This window comes from Carlito syrichta, unplaced genomic scaffold (genome assembly GCF_000164805.1).
Source record: "Carlito syrichta isolate Samal-C Ts95f unplaced genomic scaffold, Tarsius_syrichta-2.0.1 Scaffold120796, whole genome shotgun sequence".
Classification (NCBI taxonomy): Eukaryota; Metazoa; Chordata; class Mammalia; order Primates; family Tarsiidae; genus Carlito; species Carlito syrichta.
The window spans coordinates 138714-149799 of NW_007064892.1; positions in this window are offsets into that span (position 1 = coordinate 138714).

The following is an 11086-nucleotide window of genomic DNA, read 5'->3' on the forward strand; positions in this document are numbered from 1 at the left end:
GCATGCCTGTAATTCCGGCTACTCGGAAGGCTGAGGCGGAAGGATCGCCGGAGCCCGGCAGGTCGAGGCTGCGGTGGCCGGGAGCGGCCACTGCACCCCAGTCTGGGCGACCCAGTGAGACTCCAACTCAAAAATAAAATAAAATAAACGATTATTTTTTAAAGAAAAAAAAGGTTGGCGATATTTTTAAAATATAAGCGTATAAAACATATTTCAGTACCTAGGTAAATGAAGACTCCAAATGGAGACTCATAACTAGGAATGAATCAGGAAAAGCTTTGTTAAGTAAGTAAAAACTGAGCATTTTTTAAAAAGCGATATGGCATGCCTTTAAACAGAAATGAAGGAAGACATGAAATATCCTGCAAAGAGTTTCAAGAAACTAAATCATACTTGGGCAATATGCAAAGAGTCCCAGATGGAGCAAAAAGAGAAAGCTGCAAGGGAGAAGGAAGAGCTGGTGAACTTCTTGAAGCTTCTCATCTGGAATCTGAATTGTGTGTGTGTTCTAGGAGGCTACTCTAGGTTGCTGAGCAAGAAAGGGGTAAAAATGATTCATTATTCATGCTGTTTCAAGGTAGATGATGGTAGGAAGCTGAGGGTAACTGTGGTACTCATGGAGGAACCCATTTCTCGAGACTGGCACCCTTGAAAAAGGGAAGAGCACAACTAAGTAATTAAACAAAGGAATCATTGGCAGGTGTTGGCTCTACAGTATGCACAGGAAAAAGGTGGGAAAGATTTATTGAAGCCAAGACAGCATCATCCCTGTGTGTGTGTGTGTGTGTGTGTGTATGTAGGTGTACCTCCTTTGTTCTAAACTCTGTAAGGCCTTGCTACTGCAAATGTAGTCCAGGGCCCAGCAGCATCGGCTTCACCTGGGAGCTTGTTAGAACTCAGCCCCTCTCCAGACCTACTAAATAATAATCTGCATTTTAACAAATCCCCAGGTGATTCTCATGCATATTCAAGTTTGAGAAACTGCTGTAAAGGATACTACAGACTGAAGTCTTAACTTAAGAGTGGGAAAAACAGACATAATAGATACACTATAGTTAATACTAAAGATCACTTTTTATTAGTGCTAAACGATAGGCCCAAAAAGTAAAGAGGGAGTTTACTGTGAATGGAGGGGGGGACTCCAAAGAAAAAAAACGAGGGAAAATGGAAAAGCATGGATGTGTGTTAAAAAAAAAAAATACCATACTCTCCTTTAAGTTTTGGCAGTTTCAACTTGTGATAGTCTGCAGACAATAGGCAACACTCTTTAAACAATAAATCAGGGCAAAGCAGGTGGTGGTTTAAGCCTCCAGAGAACAAAAGCTCAGGATCCCTGGGGGCAGCAGTTCTGAATCTGAGGAGAAGGGGGGAAGGGAGGAGAAGCTGGGCGCCTCAGAGCCAGGGGAGAGCTTTTCTGAACTCCTTTGGGCTGTGCTCCTCTCCTGCCATTCTTGATGTATCCCTTCCCTCACAGCCAGGGATGCATCAAGTAGGGATCCTTGAAAAAATACAGCAAGGAAGAGATGAGAGGGGAGCAATGAGAAAGTTGTAAGGAGAAAGAATATACTTTCCAAAACAACTGAAGCAAGGGGGAGGGGCAGAGAAACCCAATGCACTGGGGCAGCAGCTCGATCTACATTCTCATTTAATCCGAGTGCTACTCTCCCGAGTTACCAGATGAGAAAACAAGCTCCTCCCGAAGATAAGCAATTTGCCGCAGATCACCCAACGGACCAGGTGGCCAAGACGACCTTCTGGCCCGTCTGTTGTCTAACCCACCCCTTTTTGTGATCCCACACCGCCTTGAGGTGGGGCAGGGAGGCAGCGAGATTGCAGGCGAGAGTGGCTTCTAATTGGAAAAAGATGTTGGGAGGAAAAGCAGACCAGTACTCTTCCACCTTCCGCCTTTGGACTTGAAATTATTCCCAGCATCAAATTTCCTAACAACCTCCCTCTCCATGCCACTGCCCAGCTTGTCCCCAGCACAGTCCACTCTGTGAACCTCCTTCCGGTCTGAAAAAACGCAACCCAAAAATCACCTCTGGAAAGGCTCTGGCCCCATCTTATAGTCGCATGATTTCTTATTTACTGCCCTGCCTGCTAGTAATTAAGCTACGTAGAAGTGGGCACTATCTCGTTCATCAGTGTCTTGCAGGTACTCAATATACATTTTTTTTTCAAAAAATATGTATTGTTGAGTTCTCACCTAGGATCTTTGAAAAAAAAAAGTCTACGTATCGACTGAGAGGTGAAAAACCCTAACAGAGTCCCTAATCCTTTAGGCTAAGAAAGTAGATAAAAAGACATTAGGAGAGTATTTGGTTTTACTTCTTGACTTTTTCATAGATTGTAATTGGAGGTTAACCTTTTAAAAGCACTGACAGTTTTCATTGACCCCCGAATACATTCATTTCAACAATTCTATTTTTTTTTTTTTTTTTTGAGTTGGAGTCTCACTCTGTCGCCCAGGCTGGAGTGCAGTGGCCACTACCGGCTACCACAGCCTCAACCTGCTGGGCTCCGGCGATCCTTCCACCTCAGCCTTCCGAGTAGCCGGAATTACAGGCACTCGCTACCACGCCCGGCTGATTTTTTGATTTATTGTAGAGAGGAGGTCTCGCTGCCCAGGCGGCCCTCGAACCCGCGGGCTCAGGCAATCCACTCACCTCAGCCTCCCAAAGGCGCGGGATTACAGGCTGAGCCACCGAGCCCGGCTTCAGAGTCTTTTCTGAGAACAGTAGTATGGTTTGAGAAGTTAAAAGGCATAAAGTAGGCAGAGGGAAATCTATAGGCAAGTGAGTTTGGGAAATGCTGAGTCTTTTTTTTTTCTGAGTTGGAGTCTCACTCTGTCGCGCAGACTGGAGTGTAGTGGCCACTCCCAGCCACCACAACCTCAACCTACTGGGCTCCAGGGATCCTTCAGCCTCAGCCTTCCAAGTAGCCGGAACTACAAGCGTACACCACCACGCCCGGCTAATTATTTATTTATTTATTTTAGAGATGAGGTCTCACCAAGTTGCCTGGGTGGGCTCGAACCCTCGGGCTCAGGCAATCCACTCGCCTAGGCCTCCCAAAGAGCTGGGTGGGATTACAGGCTGAGCCACCAAGCCTGACCACATGGTTTTTCTTAAAGTGGGACATCTCAGGGAAGTTAATATATTAAATTTGCTTTGTAAATTTTTTTTCTCTTTTTAGAGTCAGAGTCTCACTCTGTGGCCCAGGTTGGAGTGCAGGGACACGCTGGTGGCCACCGCAGCCTCGACCTGCTGGACTCAGGCAATTCTTCCGCCTCATCCTTCCAAGTAGATAGAACTACAGGCGGCGCCACCATTCCCGGCTAATGTTTTGGTTTATCGTAGAGACAAGGTCTCGCTATGTTGCCCAGGCTCTTCTTGATCCCATGGGCTCAGGCAAGCCTCTCGCCTCTGCCTGACAAATTGCTGGGATTACAGGCTTGAGCCACTGCGCCTGGCTTACTTTGTGAATTTCTAAGAAGGATTTTTTTTTGCCATCAGCCCTAAATTATTTGACGATGGAACTTCTTTTTTCCTGAAAAACCCTCACTGGAACTAGTGATTGTAAATACTGAACTATGCAACATTTTGATGATGTGCTTTCTTACTGGTTCATAGATAGGTAGTAGATGTGAGGTTGAATTCTGATAGCGGGACAGATACCAGAGGTCTTACTTAAAAAATTTTTTTTTTTTGAGTTGAGTTCACTCTGTCGCCCAGACTGGAGTGCAGTGGCTGCTCCCGGCCACCGCAGCCTTGACCTGCTGGTCTCTGGCGATCCTTCCACCTCAGCCTTCCGAGTTGCCGGAATTACAGGTGCGCACTACCATGCCCGGCTAATTTTTTTTTGACTTATTGTAGAGATGAGTTCTTGCTGCCCAGGCGGGTCACGAACCCGCGGGCTCAGGCAATCCACTCACCTCAGCCTCCCAAAGGCGCGGGATTACAGGCTGAGCCACTGAGTCTGGCCGATTTTTTGATTTATTGTAGAGATGAGGTCTCTCCAAGTTGCCCAGGTGGGTCTCGAACCCACGGGCTCAGGCAATTCACTCACCCCGGCCTCCCAAAGCGCAGGATTACAGGCTGAGCCACCGAGCCCAGGAAGCTTGGGTTCTTAGCATGACTCTCACTTGCCACTCATGTGATATTAGGCAAGTCCTTAAACTTCATTGTACTCATTTTCTTCTCAGTGAAATGTCAATAATGACACTTGTCTTAAAAGGCTATTGTGAGTATTAAATACATATAAATAAATACATATATATTGTGCTTGGTGTAGTATCTGATACAACGTTTTTTAGCTTCATTTACTGCCTGGCGGGAGAAAAACCCAATTGTCTTCTATATATGGGGTTATACCATGATTGGCTCTAAAATCCAACTAGGTATAGAGGGATAAGTTCTGTATCAAAACTACACTTCTAAGGACTGCTGGATAACAAATTACTGGTTTGTTTGACTTTGCTATTTTTGGAGTATTTTTCTTTTTCTTTTTTTTTTTTTTGAGTTGGACTCTCACTCTGTCGCCCAGACTGGAGTGCAGTGGCCGCTCCTGACCACCGCAGCCTCGACCTGCTGGGCTCCGGCGATCCTTCCGCCTCGGCCTTCCAAGTAGCTGGAACTACAGGCGCGCGCTACCACGCCCGGCTAATTTTTGATTTAATTTAGAGATGAGGTCTCGCCTGCCCAGGCGGGTCTTGAACTTGTGGGCTCAGGCAATCCACTCACCTCAGCCTCCCAAAGGCGCGGGATGACAGGCTGAGCCACCAAACCCGGATGGAGTATTTTTCTAATCTTTTATTTTTTTGAGAGCAGTTTTGGGTTCACAGCAAAATTGAGAAGATACAGATATGTTCCAGAGGCTCCCTACCCCATACTTGCATGGCGACTAACCACATCCCCCCACCAGAGTGGTACGTTTGTTGTGATCGATGAACTGTAAACATTGACCTATTACCCAAAGTCCATAGTTGACAGGAGGGTTTACTCTTAGTGTTGTACCTTCTATGGGTTTGGACAAATTTGCAGTGACATGTATCCACCACTATAATATCACACAGAGTGGTTTCACTGCCCTAAAAATCCTCCCAGCTCTCCTTATTCATGTGTCCCTCCCTCAACTCTTGGCAACTACTTATCTTTTCACTATCTCCATAGTTTCTTCCATGTCTTCATGGCTTGATAGCTCATTTCTTTGTGTTACTGAATAATATTTTTTTTTTTGAGTTGGAGTCTCACTGTGTCGCCCAAGCTGGAGTGCAGTGGCATGCTCACAGCCCCCAAAGCCTCGACCTGCCGGACTCAGGTGATTCTTCCACTTCAGCCTTCCTAGTAACTGGACCTTCAGGCGTGCATCACCGCGCCCAGCTAATATTTTGATTTATTGTAGAGATGAGGTCTCGCCAAGTTGCCCAGGCGGGTTTCGAACCCACGGGCTCAGGCAATCCACTCACCTCGGCCTCCCAAAGGCGCGAGATTACAGGCTGAGCCACCGAGCCTGGCATGTATAGATTTTTAAACGTTGCTTATCAATACTGTTTTTAAATAAATTTTTTCTTTTTGAATAATTTAAGATTTACAGAAAAGTTGCCAAGATAGTACAGGAAGTTATTGTAGACCTATTGCTAATTCTTCCCTTATATTAACAGCTTCTATTAGCATAGTACCTGTGTCAAAATTAAGAAACTGACATGGGGACATCACTGTTATCTAAATTACAGAGTGCATTTGTACGTGACCATTTTTTCTTTTTTTTTTTTTGAGTTGGAATCTCACTCTGTCACCCAGACTGGAGTGTGGTGGCACTCTCATGGCCACCGCAGGCTCGACCTGCTGGGCTCAGGCCATCCTTCTGCCTCAGCCTTCCAAGTAACTGGAACCACAGGCATGCGTCACCACGCCTGGCTAATTTTTTGATTTATCGTAGAGATGAGGTCTCACCAAGTTGCCCAGGCTGGTCTCGAACCCGTGGGCTCAGGCAATCCTCTCACCCCAGCCTCCCAAAGTGCTGGGATTATAGGTGTGAGCCACCACACCTGGCCTTGTGCCCAATTTTTCTATGAATGTCCTCTTCTTCCAGGATCCAATCCATAATACTACATTATATTTAGTTGTTGTGTCCCCCTCAGTGTCTTCTGGTCAGTGGCAGTTTCTCAGTTTTTCCTTGTTTTTCCAAACTCTGGCAGACTTGAGTAGTTCTGGCCAGATATGCTGCAACCTGTCCCCTAATCTGAATTTTTCTGATGTTTTCCTCATGATTACACTGGATGACATGGGATTTTGGAAAGAATACCAAGAAGGTGAAATGCCTTTGTTACCACATCATATCAGGTGTACATGATATCACTAGTAATGTTTCTTTTGTGTGTATGTGTGTTGGAGTCTCACTCTGTCGCCCAGACTGGAGTGCAGTGGCCGCTCCCGGCCACCGCAGCCTCGACCTGCTGGGCTCCGGCGATCCTTCCGCCTCAGCCTTCTGAGTCGCTGGAACTACAGGCGTGCGCTACCACGCCCGGCTGATTTTTGATTTATTGTAGAGATGAGGTCTCGCCAAGTTGCCAAGGCGGGTCTCGAACCCCGCAGGCTCAGGCAATCCACTCACCTCAGCCTCCCAAGGCCCGGGATTACAGGCTGAGCCACCGAGCCTGGCTATCACTAGTAATGTTAAGCATCATCACATTGTTTAGGTGAGGTCTGCTAGATTTCTCCCTTTTGAGACTCATTCTCTGGAGACAGTCACTAACTCTAGCCTGCTTCCCAGCGAGTCAAGTGCATACCAGAATTCTGTTTTACCTCCTGGGGTATGTACATATATAAGTTGGAGTTCTTCCGCAAGAAAGATTTGTTTCTTCTCCCCTACTCATAACTATCATTTTGAATGACTGCATTGCTAGCAATAGTGTAGTTTACTTAGATATTCTTCAAACAGTGCGCATTTAGGTGGTTTACAATTTTTTACTCAATTTGAATGTTGTGTACTTTATAACCAGATGGTGGGTTTTTTAAAGCTGCATTTTATCAGTTGTGTTTTAAAGAAATTATTTGCTCCAAAGAACACAGATTTATAATTTGTAAAAATCCGTACCTCGTGAAGATGGGCCTGCATATATTATTTGGCTGAGAACTCTTTTATCGCTAAGATTTCATATTTGGAACTTTCTGCTGTAATTATAACCCAGGCAAGTCTCCAGCACTGTTCTATTCATTGAACCTTTTCTTCTCAGGCAACTTGATGTTACTCATTTTTGTACCCCACTTCACTTGATGCCTGTAAACAGTCTTCACATTTTTATGCTGCTATAATTGTCCCTGCCAAACATTTGAAGTTGAAATACAATATTTTTTCAATGTGTTTTAATTATCCCAAAGGATGCCTTTTCTAGCATATTACAGACATTTAGAAACAAAAATGTTACATGAAGTGTAGTTTAAACACCACAGTGATATGATAGCCACTAAGTTTATTCATTTTCAAAAAACAGGAATAAATGCTTGCTTCTTTAGCAGTTAAACATTTTGCTTTTTTTTTTTTTTTTTTTTTTGAGTTGGAGTCTCACTCTGTCGCCCAGACTGGAGTGCAGTGGCCGCTCCCGGCCACCGCAGCCTTGACCTGCTGGGCTCCGGCAATCCTTCCGCCTCAGCCTTCCAAGGAGCTGGAACTACAGGCGTGTGCTACCACGCCCGGCTGATTTTTGATTTATTGTAGAGATGAGATCTCGCAAAGTTGCCCAGGCAGGTCTCGAACCCTCAAACTCAGGCAATCCACTCACCTCAGCCTCCCAAAGCGCGGGATTACAGGCTGAGCCACCGAGCCTGGCTCATTTTGCATATTTTAAAAATTCTCCTTTAACTTAAATTTCCATCCTATTTGTCCTATAGAATTTTGTTTTATTGCAACACATTATATATTTGAAAGTAGGTTATTGATGAATCCATCATAGTTCTCTGCAACCCTAATATATATACAGAGGATGCCAAAAATGTCTACACATTTTAAGAAAGGGGAAAAAAAAAACTATTAGCCGGGCTCGGTGGTTCAGCCTGTAATCCTGCGCTTTGGGAGGCTGAGGTGAGTGGATTGCCTGAGCCCGCGGGTTCAAGACCCAGCTGGGCAACTTGGTGAGACCTCATCTCTACAATAAGTCAAAAAATTAGCCAGGTGTGGTGGTGCATGCCTGTAGTTCTGGGTACTTGGAAGGCTGAGGCGGAAGGATTGCCGGAGCCCAGCAAGTTGAGCCTGCGGTGGCCATGAGAGTGCCACTGCACTCCAGCCTGGGCGACAGAGTGAGACTCCCAACTCCAAAAAAAAAAGGAAGATTGTAATACTCAACATATACTGATAACAAAAAATGAATGCAAGTCACATTTGACTTCTACAATTACAAGAGATGCTCAAAGTGGTTACCATCAGCGTCCGGACACTTCTGATTACAGCAAACTAAAAGTAATATATAAACAACATCTCTTAAAATGTGTATACATTTTTTTGGCATCCCCAGTATATAAATTGAAATTGTAAAATGTACAACTTTTTTTTCTTCTTCTTGTGATTATAAGGCAAAGATTTTTTTTTCCTCAGAAGTGTTTTTATCACAAATGGTCATAAATAATTGACCAAAACAACACACATATTACACATTTTAACAAATCATTTATCATGAAAATTATATTGGAAATGCTTCTCTTAAGCAAATGAATTATGATCACATTTTTCTAAATAAAATATTCAAAGAAAGGGAAAAGTATGCACAGCAAATATGACTCAGTTTGGCAGTTAGCATACATTTTTAGTTTTTCTTACTATGAGGTAGAGATTTGCAAACATTCAATAGGATAAAATAATATGAAGATTAACTAGAAAAAATATTATATGATAGGTTTTTGAAATACAATCAATTCTCCATATTCATGGTTCCACATCTGCAGATTCAATAAACTCTCGTGGAAAAGACAGCACCTGCATTGGTTGAAACCACAGATACAGAACCCGTCAACACGGAGTGCTGGCTAAGAGACTTGAGCATCACAGATTGTGGTATCCATGCGGGCCTGGACCCAATCTCCCACAAACAAGGAGAGCCAGCTGTATATTGTTGGATAACACACTCTACTTTTTATTTATTTTTGAAAGTGGGATTTATTGAGAGGGCAGAAAAGCTCCCACAGTGAGAGGGGACCCAAGGGGGTTGCCCAACACACTCAATTTTAAAGAATCACTTAAATTTTTATCCTGAGCCGGGCTCGGTGGCTCAGTCTGTAATCCCGCGCCTTTGGGAGGCTGAGGTGAGTGGATTGCCTGAGCCCAGGGGTTCGAGACCCGCCTGGGCAGCGAGACCTCATCTTTACAGTAAATCCAAAAATCAACCAGGCGTGGTAGCGCGCACCTGTAGTTCCGGCTACTTGGAAGGCTGGGGCGGAAGGATCGCCGGAGCCCAGCAGGTCGAGGCTGCGGTGGCTGGGAACGGCCATTGCACTCCAGTCTGGGTGACAGAGTGAGACTCCAACTCAAAAAAAATAAATAAAAAAGAATCAAACTTATACTGCTTCATCTGTGCAAAAGATGGTTTGCTTAGCGGTTAATGTCAAATTCTAGAGATGAATAGTAAGAATGGCTAAAAAGGATTGTCTATTTGGAGGAAGTGAGAAAAGTTTAATGTTCTATATTTCTCATCAATGCTGTGTGTTCTGCTCTTTTTTTTTTTTTTGAGTCAGAGTCTCACTCTGTTGCCCAGGCCGGAGTCCAGTGGCACACTCACGGCCACTGCAGCCTCAACCTGCTGGACTCAGGCGATCCTTCCACCTCAGCCTTCCAAGTAACTGGAGCCACAGGCATGTGCCACAATGCCCGGCTAATTTTTCTTGATTTATTGTAGAAACGAGGTCTCACCAAGTTGCCCAGGCTGGTCTCGAACCCCTGGGCTCAGGCAATCCTCTCGCCTCAGCCTCTCAAAGTGTTGGGATGACAGGCGTGAGCCACCACAGCCAGTCACTCTTTTGTCAATCTTTTTTTTTTTTTTTTTTTGAGTTGGAGTCTCACTCTGTCGCCCAGACTGGAGTGCAGTGGCCGGGAACGGCCCCTGCAGTGTCGACCCACTGGGCTCTGGCGATCCTCCCGCCTCAGTCTTCTGAGTAGCTGGAACTACAGGCACGCTACCACGCCCGGCTGATTTTTGATGTATTGTAGAGATGAGGTCTCTCCAAGTTGCCCAGGCGGGTCTCGAACCCCTGGGCTCAGGCAATCCACTCACCTCAGCCTCCCAAAGCGCAGGATTACAGGCTGAGCTACCGAGCCCGGCTCTTTTGTCAATCTTTTTACACAACTCAAAGATGGAAGAGGTGGAACTGAGGCTTCATCTGCCTTCTCCCTATCAGGCCACAAGTGTTGCCAGTAAATGCCAGCAAAAACATGCAAGTCCTTCAAGTTAAAATTCATATGGATGGACATGCTTGAACGGTATTTCATAAACACATCTGTATCTGAAATGTTTTCTCTCTCTCTCTTTTTTAATAGCAAATAACTTTGACTCTAAAACCACTGACTGGCAGGAAATTCATTCTCACTATGGGGTTTCCTTCTTCCTTCTAGAAGTTTGCAAGAAGCCAGTGGGCTTAGGTGGTGAACTGAGTATATACAAAACCTCTCATCTTCAGACGATCCTGCTTGCCGGGTCCCTTGAATATCTTGGTAGCCCTAGAGGTAGAAATACATTGTAAGAATCAGAAAAAGATTAATACAGTTCAGTAAGTACCATACCACTTTTTCACTGAACCCTTAAAATAACTCAATGGGCCGTTCATTGATTTTTGATTCCCTCTCTTGTATATACTATTATGATTTTTTTCAAATCATGTCAATACTTTTTATTTATTTTTTTGAGTCGGAGTCTCAATCTGTTGCCCAGGCTGGAGGGCAGTAACATACTCATGGCCACCGCAGCCTCAACCTTCTGGGCTTAGGAGATCCTTCCACATCTGCCATCCAAGTAGCTGGAACTACAGGCACGCGCCACCACGCCCGGCTAATTTTTTGATTTATTGTAGAGACGAGGCCTCGCCAAGTTGCCCAGGCTGGT